Source organism: Mus musculus, chromosome 2, assembly GCF_000001635.26.
Source record: "Mus musculus strain C57BL/6J chromosome 2, GRCm38.p6 C57BL/6J".
Classification (NCBI taxonomy): domain Eukaryota; kingdom Metazoa; phylum Chordata; class Mammalia; order Rodentia; family Muridae; genus Mus; species Mus musculus.
This window is the reverse complement of record NC_000068.7, coordinates 10,500,781-10,517,892: the sequence shown is the minus strand read 5'-3', so window position 1 is coordinate 10,517,892 and position 17,112 is coordinate 10,500,781. Positions and strand designations below refer to the sequence as shown.

The following is a 17,112-nucleotide window of genomic DNA, read 5'->3' as shown; positions in this document are numbered from 1 at the left end:
GACAATCAAATGAATTCCAGGCTGATCTCTAACTCATCATGAAGTTAAACATGAATTTGAACTCCGTATCCTCCTGACTCTGGAAAGAGTATCCACCTCCTAACTGAGGCATAGCTCTGGCCCAGTACTGCATAAGCTCTAAAGCTCTGAGTCACATATCATTCAAAAGGATATATGACTGTCATTCCTGTATGTGAGTTTGTATGCATGTGTGTATATGCATAGTCATATAGAGAAATGAATATGCACACAACTATACACACATGCACATTATTGGTGGGCATCACATGAATGCCAGGATGATCTCTAACTCATCAGGAAGTTAAACATAAATTAGACCTCCTGATCCTCCTGACTCTGGCAAGAATACTCACCTCCTAACTGAGACATAGCTCTGGTCCGTTACTGGATAAACTCTAAAGCTCTAAGTCACATACCATTCAAAAGGATATATGAGTGCCATTCCTGTGTGTGCTTGCGTGTATATGCATATTCATATAGAGAAATGAATATGCACACAACTATACACCCATGCACATTTTTGGTGGGCATCACACGAATCGCATCTGATCTCTAACTCATTATGAAGTTAAGCATGAATTCGAATTCCTGATCCTCCTGACTCTGGAAGGATTATTCACCCGGTGAGTGAGATCACGCACTGGCCCAGTCATACAGAACCTCTAAGACTAAGTCACATATCATTCAAATGGATCCATGAGTGGCGATTTTGCGTGTATTTGTGTGCATGCTTGTATGGGTATGTGTGTATGTATATGTATACTCATATACACACATGCACATGCACACATACATATACACACAGGCACATACACTGGGGGGGGGGGGCGCCATCACATGAATCTGAAGCTGATCCCTACCTAATCATGAATTTGAGAATGAATTTCCACTCCTGATCCTCCTGACTCTGGCAAGCATTTTCACCTTGTGAGTGAGAGCACCCACTGATCCAGCCCTGCATAATCTCTCAAACTCTAAGTCACATACCTTTAAGGCCTGACTCTGGCAAGCACTTTGACCTGTTGAGTAAGAGCATGCACGGGCACAGTACTGCATAATCTTTAAAACTCTTAGTCACATATTATGCAAGTAGATGAATGCAAGTCACCATGTGTTTGTGTGTGTGTTGCATGTGTGTGTGTGTCTGCACATGCATATCCATATACATTCATGAACATGCACACACATGTAAGCACACGTGCACATACATGGGTGGCATCAAATGAATACCAGGATGATCTCTAAATGGAGTTTGAACTCCTGATCCTCCTGACTTTGTCAATCATTTACACCTGGTGATTGAGACCATTCACTGTCCCTCTACTGCATAATCTCTAAAACTCTAAGTCATATATCATTCAAATGGATCGATGAGTACCATTCCTATGTTTGTGTGTTTCTGTGCTTGCATTTATACATGTGTGGATGTTATATATATTCATATACACACATGCACACACAACTATACACACGTTCACATGCATGGGGGGAATCACATAAATCACAGGCTGATCTCTAAGTCCTCATGAGTGTAAGCATGCATTTAAGCTCCTGATAGACCTGACTCTGGCAGTTGTCTACACCTGATGAGTGAGAACACTCACTGTCCCCGTACTGCATAATCTCTCACCTCTAAGTCACATGTTATTCAAATGGATCTAAGAGTGCCATTAATGTGTGCGTGTGCATGCATGAATATGTGTGCATGTATTTATATGTATATCAATATATATATACATGTACATGTACACACAAACACACATGCACATACATAGGGGTCATCACATGAATGCCAGGTTGATCTCTACCTCATCATGCAGTGAACATGAATTTGCACTCCTGATCATCCTGGCTCTGGCAAGGGGCGTCACCTGGTGAGTGAGACCTCTCTGTGGCCCAGTCATACAGAATCTCTAAGACTCACATATCATTGAAATGGATCGATGAGTGTCAATTTTCTGTGTGTTTGTGTGCATGTTTGTATGGGTATGTGTGTATGTATATGTATATTCATATACACACATGCACATGCACACATACATATACACACAGGCACATACACTGGGGGCATCACTAGAATCCGAAGCTGATCCTGGACTCATGAATTTGAGAATGAATTTCCACTCCTGATCCTCCTGACTCTGGCAAGCATTTTCACCTTGTGAGTGAGAGCACCCACTGATCCAGCCCTGCATAATCTCTAAAACTTTAAGTCACATGTCATTTAAAAGTATCAATGAGTGCCATTCGGGGTATGTGTGTGTGTGTGTGTGTGTGTGTGTGTATGTGTGTGTGTGTGTGTGTGTGTGTGTGTGTGTGCCTGTGTGTATGTGTTTGTGTGTATTTATATGTATATTCATATGCACACATACATTAGCACACAAAACTATGCAACATGAACATACACTGGGAAGGAACCCATAAAGCCAGGCTGATCTCTAAGCCATTTTGAAGTTATTCATAAATTTGAACTCCTAATCCTTCTGAATATGGGAAGCTTTTTCACATTGTGAGTAAAAAGTTTCATTAGCCCAATACTACATAATCTTTAAAGCTCTATGTCACACATCATTCAAATGTATCAATGAATGCCATTCCATGTTTGTGTGCTTGCATTTACATGTATGTTTATGGTATGTATATTTATATACACACATGTGCATACACAGGGACGTAAACACACATGCACATACACGGGTGGCATCACATGAATACCAGGATGATGTCCAGCTGAAGTTAAGCATGAATTTGAACTCCCGACCCTGCTCAATCTGTAATATGTTTGCACATGGCGAGTGAGACCGTTCACTGTCCCACTACTGCATAATCTCTAAAAGAATAAGTCACATAGCATTCAAATTAATGGATGAATTCAATTCCTCTGTGTGTGAGAGTGTATGTGCTTGCATTTGTGTGTGTGTGTGCGTGCGTATGATATATATATTCACATACACACAAGCACATGCACACACAAATATACACACATGGACATACATGGCTGAGAATCACATGAATCACAGGCTGATCTTAAAATCATCATGAAGTTAAGCATGAATTTGAACTCCTAAAACTCCTGATTCCAGCATACATTTTGACCTGGAGAGTGAGATCACGCACTGTCCCAGAACTGCATAATCTCTAAAACTCTAAGTGACATATCATTCAAATGGATCGATGAGTGTCATTTGTGTGTGTGTGTGTGTGCCGCATGTGTGTGCATGTGTCTGTATATGCAAAATCATATACATACATCCACATGCACACACACGAAAACACACATCGACATAAATGGGTGGCATCACATGAATGATCTATAACTGAAGTTAAGCATGAATTTGAAATCCTGATTAACCTGACTCTGTCAATCATTTACACCTGGTGAGTGAAACCATTCACTGTCCCCTATTGCATAATCTCTAAAACTCTTAAGTCAGTTATCATTCAAATGGATTGATGAGTGTCATTCTTGTGTCTGTGTGTGTGTGCTTGTGTTTATACGTGTGTGTGTATGTTATGTATATTCAAATACACACATAAACATGCACACACAACTATACACACATGCACATGCATGGAGGAATCACAGGCTGATCTCTCATGAGGATAAGTATGAATTTGAACTCGGGATACTCTTAACTCTAGCAAGGATTTTCACCTAGAGAATGAGAGCACTCACTGGCCAAGTACTGCATAATCTCTAATATGCTAAGTGACATATCATTCAAATGGATCAATGAGTGGCATTCGTGTGTGTGTGTGTGCTGCATGTGTCTGTACATGTATACTCATATATATACATTCACATGCACACACCTGTAAACACACATGCACATACACGGGTGGCATCACATGAATACCAGGATGATGTCCAGCTGAAGTTAAGCATGAATTTGAACTCCTGATCTTCTTGAATCTGCAAATTGTTTACACATGATGAGTGCGACCATTCATTACCCACTACTACATAATCTATAAGACTGTAAATCACATATCCTCTGTGTGTGTGTGTGTGTGTGTGCACGCACGCGCATGCAAGCGCACATGCACGTGTGTCTATGTATGCTCTCATGTATATGCATATTCATATACACACATGTACATGTACGCACACACAAACACACATGCACATACACAGGAGCCATCACATGAATGCCAGGCTGATCTCCAACTCATCATGCAACCAACATGAATTTACACTCTTGATCATCCTGAATCTGGCAAGGGTCTTTACCTTGTGAGTGAGAGCATTCATTGGCCCAGCACGGCATACTCTCTAAAACTCACATGTCACATGTCACATGTCACTCAAAATGATCTATGGGTGCCATTTCTGTGTGTGTGTATATCTGTGCATGCTTGTATATGTTTGTGTGGATGTATATGTATATTCATATACACACATGCACATGCACACAAAACTATACACACATGCAAATATATTGTGGGGAACCCCATAAAATCAGGCTGATCTCTACTCTCTTTTGAATTTATTTATGAATATGAATTCCTGACCCCTCTGAATATGGCAAGCTTTTACATAGTGAGAAAAACTTTCATTTGACCAGTACTACATAACCTTTAAAGCTCAAAATCACATATCATTCAAACATATCAATGAATTCCATTCCTTGTGTGTATGTGTGCATACGTGTGTCCATATACATGTATGTTTATGTTATATATATATATATATATATATATATATATATATATATATGTATATATATATATATATATATATATTCATTTACACAGATGTACACGCACACACATGTAAACACACATGCACATACATGGGTGGCATCACAGGAATACCAGGATAATCTCTAACTGAAGTTAATCATGAATTTGAAATCCTGATTCTCCAGACTTTGTCAATCATTTACAGCTGGTGACTGAGACCATTCACTGTCCCACTACTGCAGTCTCTAAAACTCTAAGTCACCTATCATTCAAATGGATCGATGAGTGCCATTCCTGTGTGTGTATCTGTGCTTGCTTGTATATGTTTGTGTGGATGTATATGTCTATTCATATACACACATGCACATGCACACAAAACTATACACACATGCACATACATTGGGGAGGATCCCATGAAGCCAGGCTGATCTGTACACCATTTTGAAGTTACTCATGAATTTGAACTCCTGATCCATCTGAATATGAAAAACATTTTACTGGTAAGTAAGAAGTTTCATTGGCCAAGTACTACATAATTGCTAAAGCTCTAAGTCACATATCTTTCAAACATATAAATGAATGCAATTTTTTCTCTGTGTGTGTGTGTGTGTGCTTGCATATACACATGTGTTTATGTTATGTATATTCATGTCAACACATGCACATGCACATACAAGTAAACACACATGCACATACATGGGTGGCATCACATGAATACCAGGATGATCTCTAACTGAATTAAGCATGAATTTGAAATCTTTATCCTCCTGACTTTGTCAATCTTTTACACCTGGTGGGTGAGACCATTCAATGTCCCCTATTGCATAATCTCTAAAACTCTACATGACTTATCATTCAAAGGGATTGGCGAATGCCATTCCTGTATCTGTGTATGTGTGCTTGCGTTTATACGTGTGTGTGTATGTTATGTATATTCAAATATAGACATGAACATGCACACACAACTATACACACATGCACATACATGGAGGAATCACATAAATCACAGGCTGATCTCTAAATTCTCATGAGGATAAGTATGAATTTGAACTCCTGATACTCTTAACTCTAGTAAGCATTTTCACTCTAAGTCACTTATCATTCAAATGGATTGATGAGTGCCATCCCTGTGTGTGTGTGTGCGTGCGTATCTATGTGTGCGTGTATGTATATGTATATTCATATACACACATGTACATGTACGCACACACAAACACACATGCACATACACAGGGGCCATCACATGAATGACAGGCTGATCTCTACCTCATCACGCAGTTAACATGAATTTGCACTCCTGATCACCCTGACTCTGGCAAGGGGCGTCACATGGTGAGTGTGACCTCTCCCTGGCCCAGTCATACAGAATCTCTAAGACTCTAAGACACATATCATTCAATAGAACAATGAGTATCCATTTTCTGTGTGTTTGTATGCATGTTTGTATGGGTATGTGTGTATGTATATGTATATTCATATACACATGTTCATGCACACATACATATACACACAAGCAAATAGATTGGGGGCATCACATGAATCCGAAGTTGATCCCAGACTCATCATGAAGTTGAGAATGAATTTTGACTGCTCATCCTCCTGACTCTGGCAAGCATTTTTACCTTTTGACTAAGAGCACTCACTGGCCCAGCACAGCATAATTTCTAAAACTCTAAGTCACCTGTCATTCAAAATGATTGATGGGTGTGTGTGTGTGTGTCTGTGTATCTGTGCTACTTCTATATGTTTGTATGGATGTATATGTATATGCATATGCACACATGCACATGCACATAAACTATACACACATAAACATACATTGGGGGGAACCCCGTGAAGTCAGGCTGATCTCTATGTCATTTTGAAATTACTCATGAATTTGGACCCCTGATCCATCTGAATATAACAAACATTTTTACTGGTAAGTAAGACGTTTCATTGGCCCAGTAATACATACTCTTAAAGCTCTAAGTCATATATCATTCAAACGTAACGACGAATGCAATTTCTTCTGTGTGTGTGTGCCTGCATATACACGTGTGTTTATGTTATGTATATTCATATCAACACATGCACATGCACATACAAGTAAGCACACATGCACATACATGGGTAGCATCACAGAAATACCAGGATGATCTCCAACTGAAATTAAGCATGGATTTGAACTCCTGATCCTCCTGACTCTGTGGTTTACACCTGGTGATTGAGACCATTCACTGTCCCACTACTGCATAATCTCTAAAACTCTAAGTCACCTATCATTCAGATGGATCGATGAGTGTCATTCCTGTGTCTCTGTGTGTGTGTGTGCTTGTGTTTATATGTATGTGCATGTTATGTCTATTCATATACACACATGCACATGTACACAAAACTATACACCCATGCACATACATGGGTGGCAATCACATGAATCACAGGCAGATATCTATATCCTCCTGAAGATAAGCATGAATTTGAACTCCTGATACTCCTGATTCTAGCAAGCATTTTTACCTAGAAAATGACAGCACTCACTGGCCCAGTACTGAATAATTTCTAATATTCTAGGTGGCATATCATATAAATGGATCTATGAATGTTATTCGTGTGTGTGTGTGTGTGTGTGTGTGTGTGTGTGTGTGTGTGTGTGTGCACGCTAGGGTTTATATGTCTATGTATATGTTATGTATATCCATATAGACACATGAACATACACACACAACTATACAAACCTGCATGTACACTTAAGGCATCACATGAATCACAGGCTTATCTCTAAATCATGCTGAAGATAAGCATAAATTTGAACTTCTGATACTCCTAACTATAGTAAGCATTTTCACCTAGAGAATGAGAGCACTCACTTGCCCCATACTGAATAATCTCTACTACTCTGAGTGGCATATCATTTAAATGGGTCAATGAATGCCATTCCTGTGTCTGTGTGTGTGCTTGCGTTTATACGTGTGTGTGTATGTTATGTATATTCAAATATAGACATGAACATGCACACACAACTATACACACATGCACATACATGGAGGAATCTCAGGCTGATCTCTCATGAGGATAAGCATGAATTTAAACTCCTGATACTCTTAACTCTAGCAAGCATTTTCACCTAGAGAATAAGAGCACTCACTGGCCAAGTACTGCATAATCTCTAATATGCTAAGTGACATATCATTCAAAGGGATCGATGAAAGCCATTCTTGTGTCTCTATGTGTGTGTGCTTGCGTTTATACGTGTATGTTATGTATATGCAAATACATGCATGAACATGCACACACAACTATATACACATGCACAATCATGGGGCCATCACATGAATCACAGGCTGATCTCTAAATCCTCATGAAGGTCAGTATGTGTTTTAACTCCTGAATACTCTTAACTCTAGCAAGCATTTTCACCTAGAGACTGAGAGCACTCACTGGCCAAGTACTGCATAATCTCTAATACTCTAAGTGACACATCATTCCAATGGATTGATGAGTGGCATTGGTGTGAGTGTGTGTGTGTGTGTGTGTGTGTGTGTGTACTTGCATTAGTGTGTGTATGTTATGTATATTCAAATACAGACATGCACACACAACTATACTCACATGCACACACATGGGCGATATCACATGAATACCAGGATGCTATCTAGCTGAACATAGGAGTGAATTGGAACTCCAGATCCTCTTGACTCTTTCAATCGTTTACAACTGGTGAGTGAGACAATTCACCGTCTCTACTTCAAAATCTCTAAAACTCTAAATCACTTATCATTCCAATGGATCGATGAATGGCATTCCTGTGTCTGTTTGTGCACTTGTGTTTACTTGTGTGTGTGTGTGTATGTTATTTATATGCAAATACACACATCCACACACAACTATACACACATGCACATACATGGAGGCATCACATGAATGCCAGGCTGATCTCTAACTCATCATGCCGTTAACATGAATGTGCACTCCTGATCACCCTGAATCTAGCAAGTCTTCTCCTGGTGACTGAGACCTCTCTCTGTCAGCCCCAGTCATACAGAATCTCTAAGACTCTAAGTCACTAATTATTCAAATAGATGGATGAGTGCCAATTTTTGTGTGTTTGTATGCATGTTTGTATGGGTATGTGTGTATGTATATGTATATTCATATACACACATGTACATGCACACATACATATACACACAGGCATATATACTAGGGTCATCACAAGACTCCGAAGCTGATCACGAACTCATCATGAAGTTCAGCATGAATTTTGATTCCTGGTCATCCAAAGTCTGGCAAGCAAGCATTTTCACCTTGTGAGTGAGAGCACTCACTGGCCCAGCCCTGCATAATCTCTAAAGCTCTGAGTCACCTGTCATTCAAAAGGATCAATGAGTGACATTCCTCTGTGTGTGTGCGCGTGTGTGTGTGTGTGTGTGTGCGTGCCTGTGTGTTTATGTTTGTCTGTATGTAGATGTATATTTGTATACACACATGTACATATACACAAAACTATACACACATGCACATATATGGGGGGAGGATGCCATGAGGCCAGGCTGATCCCTAGGTCATTTTGAAGTTATTCAGGAATTTGAACTGCTGATCCAAAAGGCAAGCGTTTTACCTGGTAAGTTAACTGAGACATAGCTCTGGCCATTCCTGTGAGTGAGTGTGTGTGCATGCGTGTATATGCATATTCATATAGAGAAGTGTATGTGCACAAAGCTATACACACATGCACATTCTTTATGGTCATCACATGAATAGCATGCTGATCTCTAACTCATCATGAAGTTAAACATGAATTTGAACTCTTGATCCACCTGACTCTGTGGTGTGAGACCTCTCCCTATTGAGTACTGCAGAATCTCTAAAACTCTAAGTCACATATCATTCAAATGGACTGAGGAGTGGCATGCGTGTGTGTGTCTGTGTCTGTGGATGGGTCTATGTGTGTGTAGGTATGTATATTCATATACACAATCCACACACAGTTACACACATATACACATACATGGGGACATCACATGATTCCCAGGCAGATCTCTAAGTCATCATGAAATAAAGCATGAATTTGAACTCCTGACCTCCTGATTCTAACAAGCATTTTTAACATGATGGGTGATAACTCTCCCTGACCTAGTCACACATAATCTCCAAAGCTCACAGTCACATAGATCAATGAGTGAGTGCCATTCCTGTGTGCCTGTGTGCTCATATGTGTCTTATGTGTGCGTGTATGTATATGGATATCATATTCACATATGTACATGTACACACACATAAACACATATACACATACATAGGGGCAATCACATGAATGCCAGGATGACCTCTAACTCATCATGCCTTTACCATGAACTTGCACTCCTGATCTTCCCGACTCTACCAAGGGTTTTCCCGTGGTTTGTGAGACCTCACCCTGGCCCAGTCATACATAACCTCCAAAGCAGTAGGTCACATATCATTCAAATGGATCCGTGAGGGCCATTCCCGCATGTCTGTGTGCATGTGTGTGTAGGTGTGTGTATGTATATGCATAAAATATACACGCATATACATGCGCGCACTTATGCACACAGGCACATACATAGGGGCCATCACATTATTCCAGGATGATCTCTAACTGCTCATGAAGTTAAGCATGAAATTGAACTCCTGATCCTCCTGACAATGCCAATTGTTTACACCTTGTGAGTGAGACCATTCACTGTCCTTCTACTGCATAATCAGTAACATTCTAAGACATATATCATTCAAATGGATCGATGAATGCCATACCTTGGTGTGTGTGTGCTTGCTTTTATACGTGTGTGTGTGTGTGTGTGTGTTATGTATAATCATATACACACATGTACATGCACACAAAATTATGTGTGCATGTACATACCTAGGGTCCATCACACGAATCCAGGATGATCACTAACTGATCATTAAGTTAAGCATGATTCTGAACTCCAAGACTTCTGATTCTGGCAAGCGGTTTTCATCTAGTTGGCGAGATATTTCACTGTACCATAAATATACACTCTATGAAATTCTAAGCACATATAAAACTTATGGATGACTGCCATGTGTTTCTGTATGCATGCATGTGTGAATATGTGTCAATATATGTCTTTTCATATATCCGCATGTACAGACAAACTTATCTATACACATACACAGAAACAATCACATGAATAACAGGCTGATCTGTAACTCATCAGGAAGTTAAACATGAATTTGAACTCTGGGACCTCCTGACGCTGGCAAGAGCATCCACCTCCTAACTGAGACATAGCTCTGGCCCAGCACTGCATAAGCTCTAAAGCTCTGAGTCACATACCATTCCAAAGGATATATGAGTGCCATTCCTGTGTCTGCATGTGTGTATATGCATATTCACATAGAGAAGTGAATATGCACACAACTACACACACATGCACATTTTGGTGTGCATCAATGAAACACATGCTGATCTCTAATGCATCATGAAGTTAAACATAAACTTGAACACCATATTCTCCTGACTCTAGCAAGATTATTCACCTCCTACCTAAGAAATAACTCTGGCCATTCCTATGAATGTGTGTGCATGTGTGCATATGCATATTCATATAGAGAAATGAATATGCACACAACTATACACACATGCACATTCTTGGTGGGCATCACATGAATCCCGTGCTGATTTCCAACTCATCATGAAATTCAGCACAAATTTGAACTCCTGATCCACCTGACTCTGGCAAGGGATTTCACCTGCTGAGTGAGACCTCTCCCTATTCAGTACTGAGGAATCTTAAAACTCTAAGTCACATATCATTCAAATGGACTGAGGAGTGGCATTCATATGTGTGTCTGTGTATGGGTCTACGTGTGTGTAGGTATGTATATTCATGTACACAAATCCACACACAGTTACACACATATACACATACATGGGGGCATCACATGATTCCCAGGCAGATCTCTAAGTCATCATGAAATAAAGCATGAATTTGACCTCCTGACCTCCTGATTTAAACAAGCATTTTTAATATGATGGGTGATAACTCTCCCTGATCTAGTCATACATAATCTCCAAAGCTCACAGTCACATAGATCGATGAGTGAGTGCCATTCCTGTGTGTCTGTGTGCTCATATGTGTCTTATGTGTGCGTGTATGTATATATCATCATATTCACACATGTACATGTACACACACATAAACACATATACACATACATAGGGGCAATCACATGAATGCCAGGATGACCTCTAACTCATCATGCCTTTACCATGAACTTGCACTCCTGATCTTCCCGACTCTACCAAGGGTTTTCCCGTGGTTTGTGAGACCTCACTCTGGCCCAGTCATACATAACCTCCAAAGCAGTAGGTCACATATCATTCAAATGGATCCGTGAGGGCCATTCCCGCATGTCTGTGTGCATGTGTATATAGGTGTGTGTATGTATATGCATAAAATATACACACATATACATGCTCACACTTATGCACACAGGCACATACATAGGGACCATCACATTGCACCACTCTTTCATGAAGTTAAGCATGAAATTAAACACCTGATCCTCTTGACACTGTCAATTTTTTACACCTGTTGAGTGAGACCATTCAGTGTCCTTCTACTTCATAATCAATAAAATTCAATGACATATATCATTCAAATTGATCAATGAGAGTCATACTTATGTGTGTGAGTATTCAAGTCTGTATGTGTGCATGCATGTGTATGTATATGTATAATTATATGCATACATGTACATTCACACAAAGTTACACACACATGCACATACCTAGGGTCCATCACATAAATCCAGTACGATTTCTAACTCATCATGAAGTTAAACATGAATTTGAACTCCAGATCCTCCTGACTCTGGCAAATGGTTTGCATCTGATTAATGAGATGTTTCCTGTCCCATGAATATGCACTCTATAAAACTCTAAGCACATATAAATCAAATGGATGATTGCCATGTGTATTTGTGTACACATGTATGTGTCCATATATGTGTATATATATGCATATACATATACCCACATGTACAAGCACACTTACCTATAGACATATACACGTACACAGAGGCAAAAACATAAATTACAGCCTTATCTATAACTCATCATGAAGTTAAACATTAATTTGAACTTCATATCCTCCTGACTCTGGCAAGAGTATTCACCTCCTAACTGAGGCATAGCTCTGGACCAGTACTGCATAAGCTCTAAATCTCTGAGTCACATAACATTCAAAAAAATATATGAGTGACATTCGTGTATGTGCATGAGTATATATGCATATTCATGTATAAAAGTGAATATGCACACAACTATACTCACATGCACATATTTGGAGGACATCACACGAATCGCATGCTGATCTCTAACTCAATGTGAGTTAAACATGAATTTGAACTCGTCATCCTCCTGACTCTGGCAAGAGTGCTCACCTCCTAACTGAGACATAGCTCTGGCCATTCCTATGAATGTGTGTGCATGCGTGTATATGCATATTCATATACAGAAGTGAATATGCACACAACTATACACACTTGCACATTTTTGGTGGGCATAAGATGAATCCCATGCTAATCATGAACTCATCATGAAATTCAGCACGAATTTGAACTCCTGATCCAACTGACACTGTCAAGGGATTTCACCTGCTGAGTGAGACCTCTCCCCATTCAGTACTGAGGAATCTTAAAACTCTAAATCACATATCATTCAAATGGATCGATGAGTTGCACTGATGTTTGTGTGTGTGTTTCTGTTTGTGTCTGTGTACATGTATATATTTGTGTAGATAGGTACATCCATATACTCAAATCCACACACAATAGAAACAGATACAGATAGAGATACATAGGGGGCATCACATGAATCCCAGGCATATCTCTAAGTCATCATGAAGTAAAGCATGAATTAGAACTCCTGATCCACAATCTTTCACACCTGGTGAGTAAAACCATTCACTGTCCCACTACTGCATAATCTTGAAAACTTTAAGTCACACATCATTCAAACGTATAAATGAATGCAATTTTTTCCTGTGTGTGTGTGTGCTTGCATATACACGTGTGTTTATGTTATATATAGCATGTCAACAGAGATAATGCACATACAAGTAAACACACATGCACATTCATGGGAGGCATCACATGAATACCAGGATGATCTCTAACTGAATTAAGCATGAATTTGCAATCTTTATCCTCCTGACTTTGTCAATCTTTTACACCTGGTGAGTGAGGACATTCAATGTCCCCTATTGCATAATCGCTAAAACTCTACATCACTTATCATTCAAAGGGATTGGCGAATGCCATTCCTGTATCTGTGTATGTGTGCTTGCGTTTATACGTGTGTGTGTATGTTATGTATATTCAAATATAGACATGAACATGCACACACAACTATACACACATGCACATACATGGAGGAATCACAGGCTGATCTCTCATGAGGATAAGTATGAATTTGAACTCCTGATACTCTTAACTCTAGCAAGCATTTTCACTCTAAGTCACTTATCACTCAAATGGATTGATGAGTGCCATTCCCATGTGTCTGTGTGCTCATATGTGTCTTATGTGTGCGTGTATGTATTTGTATATCATATTCACACATGTACATGTACACACACATCAACACATATACACATACACAGGGGCAATCACATGAATGCCAGGATGACCTCTAACTCATCATGCCTTTACTATGAACTTGCACTCCTGATCTTCCCGACTCTACCAAGGGTTTTCCCGTGGTTTGTGAGACCTCACCCTGGCCCAGTCATACATAACCTCCAAAGCAGTAGGTCACATATCATTCAAATGGATCCGTGAAGGCCATTTCCGCATGTCTGTGTGCATGTGTGTGTAGGTGTGTGTATGTATATGCATAAAATATACACGCATATACATGCAGGCACTTACGCACACGGGCACATACATAGGGGCCATCACATTATTCCAGGATGATCTCTAACTGCTCATGAAGTTAAGCATGAAATTGAACTCCTGATCCTCCTGACACTGCCAATTATTTACACCTGGTGAGTGAGACCTTCACTGTCCCTCTACTTTATAATCAGCAAAATTCTAAGACATATATCATTCAAATGGATCAATGAGTGTCATTCTTATGTGTGTGAGTGTGCACGCCTGTGTGTGTGAATACATTTGTATGTGTGTGTATTTATATGTATGATCATATACACACATGTACGTGCACACACAATTATATGCACTTGTGCATACCTAGGATCCATCACACAAATACAGGGTGATCTCTAACTCATTATGAAGTTAAGCATGAATTTGAACTCCTGAGACTCCTAACTCTGGCAAGTGGTTTTCATCTGATAAGTGAGATTATTCCCTATACCATGAATATACACTCAATGAAATTATAAGCACGTATAAATCAAATGGATGACTGCCATGTGTGTATGTGTGCACATGTATGTGTCCCTAGTTGTGTGGGTGTGTATATATATATATATATATATATATATATATATATATATATATGCATGCTCATATACGCGCATGTACAGGCACACTTCCTTTTACACATAAACACATACACAGGGAAAAATCACATGAATTCTGGACTGATCTCTAACTCACCATAAAGATGAACATGAATTTGAACTACTCATCCTCATGATGCTGGCAAGAGTATTCACCTCCTAACTGAGTCAAAGATCTGGCCATTAGTGTGAGTATGTTTGCATGTGAGTATATGCATATTCATGTAGAGAAGTGAATATGTACACAACTATACACACATGCACATTCTTCGTGGGCATCACATGAATCGCATGCTGAACACTAACACATCAAGAAGTTAAACATGAATTTGAACTCCTCATCCTCCTAGCTCTGGCAAGCATACTCACCGCCTAACTGAGACATAGCTCTGGCCATTCCTATGAATGTGTTTGCATGCGTGTATATGCATATTCATATAGAGAAGTGAATATGCACACAACTATACACACATGCACATTTTTGGTGGGCATAAGATGAATCCCATGCTGATCATGAACTCATCATGAAATTCAGCACGAATTTGAACTCCTTATCCACCTGACTCTGTCAAGGGACTTCACCTGCTGAGTGAGACCTCTCCCCATTCAGTACTGAGGAATCTTAAAACTCTAAGTCACACGTCATTCAAATGGATCGATGAGTTGCACTGATGTTTGTGTGTGTGTTTCTGTTTGTGTCTCTGTACATGTACTTATTTGTGTAGATAGGTACATCCATATACTCAAATCCACACACAATAAAAACAGATAGAATAGAGATACATAGGGGACATCACATGAATCCCAGGCATATCTCTAAGTCATCATGAAGTAAAGCATGAATTAGAACTCCTGATCCACAATCTTTCACACCTGGTGAGTAAAACCATTCACTGTCCCACTACTGCATAATATTTAAAACTTTAAGTCACATATCATTCAAATGTATAAATGAATGCAATTTTTTTCCTGTGTGTGTGCTTGCATATACATGTGTGTTTATGTTATGTATATCATGTCAACACATACAATGAACATACAAGTAAGCACACATACATATACATGGGTTGCATAACATTAATACCAAGATGTCTCCAAATGAAGTTAAGCATGAATTTGCAATCTTTATCCTCCTGACTTTGTCAATCTTTTACACCTGGTGAGTGAGGACATTCAATGTCCCCTATGGCATAATCGCTAAAACTCTACATCACTTATCATTCAAAGGGATTGGCGAATGCCATTCCTGTGTCTGTGTATGTGTGCTTGCGTTTATACGTGTGTGTGTATGTTATGTATATTCAAATATAGACATGAACATGCACACACAACTATACACACATGCACATACATGGTGGAATCACAGGCTGATCTCTCATGAGGATAAGTATGAATTTGAACTCCTGATACTCTTAACTCTAGCAAGCATTTTCACTCTAAGTCACTTATCACTCAAATGGATTGATGAGTGCCATTCCCATGTGTCTGTGTGCTCATATGTGTCTTATGTGTGCGTGTATGTATATGTATATCATATTCACACATGTACATGTACACACACATCAACACATACACACATACATAGGGGCAATCACATGAATGCCAGGATGACTCTAACTCATCATGCCTTTACCATGAACTTGCACTCCTGATCTTCCCGACTCTACCAAGGGTTTTCCCGTGGTTTGTGAGACCTCACCCTGGCCCAGTCATACATAACCTCCAAAGCAGTAGGTCACATTTCATTCAAATGGATCCGTGAGGGCCATTCCCGCATGTCTGTGTGCATGTGTGTGTAGGTGTGTGTATGTATATGCATAAAATATACACGCATATACATGCAGGCACTTACGCACACAGGCACATACATAGGGGCCATCACATTAGTCCAGGATGATCTCTAACT

The 17,112-nt window shown here is 39.5% G+C and overlaps 1 protein-coding gene and 23 non-coding genes across 35 annotated transcripts in view; all 24 read right to left on the bottom strand.

Annotated features, from left to right (window-relative positions):
- The window catches only part of Sfmbt2 (Scm-like with four mbt domains 2), a 224,814-nt gene that overhangs the window by 77,361 nt on the left and 130,341 nt on the right, over positions 1 to 17,112 (bottom strand). The window lies entirely within an intron of this gene.
- Positions 163 to 289, bottom strand: Mir669i (microRNA 669i). Its single transcript, NR_035417.1, has one exon. It is a non-coding gene; the product is annotated as a microRNA 669i (primary transcript).
- Mir297a-4 (microRNA 297a-4) lies at positions 729 to 826 on the bottom strand. The gene has a single exon (NR_030552.1). It is a non-coding gene; the product is annotated as a microRNA 297a-4 (primary transcript).
- Positions 1,676 to 1,796, bottom strand: Mir466l (microRNA 466l). Its single transcript, NR_130322.1, has one exon. It is a non-coding gene; the product is annotated as a microRNA 466l (primary transcript).
- Mir297a-3 (microRNA 297a-3) lies at positions 1,972 to 2,073 on the bottom strand. Its single transcript, NR_030551.1, has one exon. It is a non-coding gene; the product is annotated as a microRNA 297a-3 (primary transcript).
- On the bottom strand, positions 2,922 to 3,002 carry Mir466h (microRNA 466h). Its single transcript, NR_030570.1, has one exon. It is a non-coding gene; the product is annotated as a microRNA 466h (primary transcript).
- Mir466g (microRNA 466g) lies at positions 3,219 to 3,298 on the bottom strand. The gene has a single exon (NR_030569.1). It is a non-coding gene; the product is annotated as a microRNA 466g (primary transcript).
- Mir669o (microRNA 669o) lies at positions 3,498 to 3,593 on the bottom strand. Its single transcript, NR_130331.1, has one exon. It is a non-coding gene; the product is annotated as a microRNA 669o (primary transcript).
- Positions 4,059 to 4,152, bottom strand: Mir466n (microRNA 466n). Its single transcript, NR_037269.1, has one exon. It is a non-coding gene; the product is annotated as a microRNA 466n (primary transcript).
- Mir669m-2 (microRNA 669m-2) lies at positions 4,362 to 4,459 on the bottom strand. Its single transcript, NR_035475.1, has one exon. It is a non-coding gene; the product is annotated as a microRNA 669m-2 (primary transcript).
- Mir669m-1 (microRNA 669m-1) lies at positions 5,006 to 5,103 on the bottom strand. The gene has a single exon (NR_035474.1). It is a non-coding gene; the product is annotated as a microRNA 669m-1 (primary transcript).
- Positions 5,831 to 5,926, bottom strand: Mir466d (microRNA 466d). The gene has a single exon (NR_030601.1). It is a non-coding gene; the product is annotated as a microRNA 466d (primary transcript).
- Mir297b (microRNA 297b) lies at positions 6,118 to 6,226 on the bottom strand. Its single transcript, NR_030474.1, has one exon. It is a non-coding gene; the product is annotated as a microRNA 297b (primary transcript).
- Mir669a-2 (microRNA 669a-2) lies at positions 7,633 to 7,729 on the bottom strand. Its single transcript, NR_030470.1, has one exon. It is a non-coding gene; the product is annotated as a microRNA 669a-2 (primary transcript).
- On the bottom strand, positions 8,489 to 8,597 carry Mir669c (microRNA 669c). The gene has a single exon (NR_030473.1). It is a non-coding gene; the product is annotated as a microRNA 669c (primary transcript).
- Positions 8,780 to 8,877, bottom strand: Mir297c (microRNA 297c). Its single transcript, NR_030555.1, has one exon. It is a non-coding gene; the product is annotated as a microRNA 297c (primary transcript).
- On the bottom strand, positions 9,903 to 9,975 carry Mir466 (microRNA 466). The gene has a single exon (NR_030150.1). It is a non-coding gene; the product is annotated as a microRNA 466 (primary transcript).
- Positions 10,179 to 10,263, bottom strand: Mir467d (microRNA 467d). The gene has a single exon (NR_030572.1). It is a non-coding gene; the product is annotated as a microRNA 467d (primary transcript).
- Positions 11,799 to 11,887, bottom strand: Mir466p (microRNA 466p). Its single transcript, NR_105742.1, has one exon. It is a non-coding gene; the product is annotated as a microRNA 466p (primary transcript).
- On the bottom strand, positions 12,086 to 12,172 carry Mir467e (microRNA 467e). The gene has a single exon (NR_030645.1). It is a non-coding gene; the product is annotated as a microRNA 467e (primary transcript).
- Positions 14,016 to 14,102, bottom strand: Mir669a-12 (microRNA 669a-12). Its single transcript, NR_037268.1, has one exon. It is a non-coding gene; the product is annotated as a microRNA 669a-12 (primary transcript).
- On the bottom strand, positions 14,248 to 14,328 carry Mir466b-3 (microRNA 466b-3). The gene has a single exon (NR_030565.1). It is a non-coding gene; the product is annotated as a microRNA 466b-3 (primary transcript).
- Positions 14,538 to 14,620, bottom strand: Mir467a-10 (microRNA 467a-10). Its single transcript, NR_037267.1, has one exon. It is a non-coding gene; the product is annotated as a microRNA 467a-10 (primary transcript).
- On the bottom strand, positions 16,468 to 16,554 carry Mir669a-11 (microRNA 669a-11). The gene has a single exon (NR_037266.1). It is a non-coding gene; the product is annotated as a microRNA 669a-11 (primary transcript).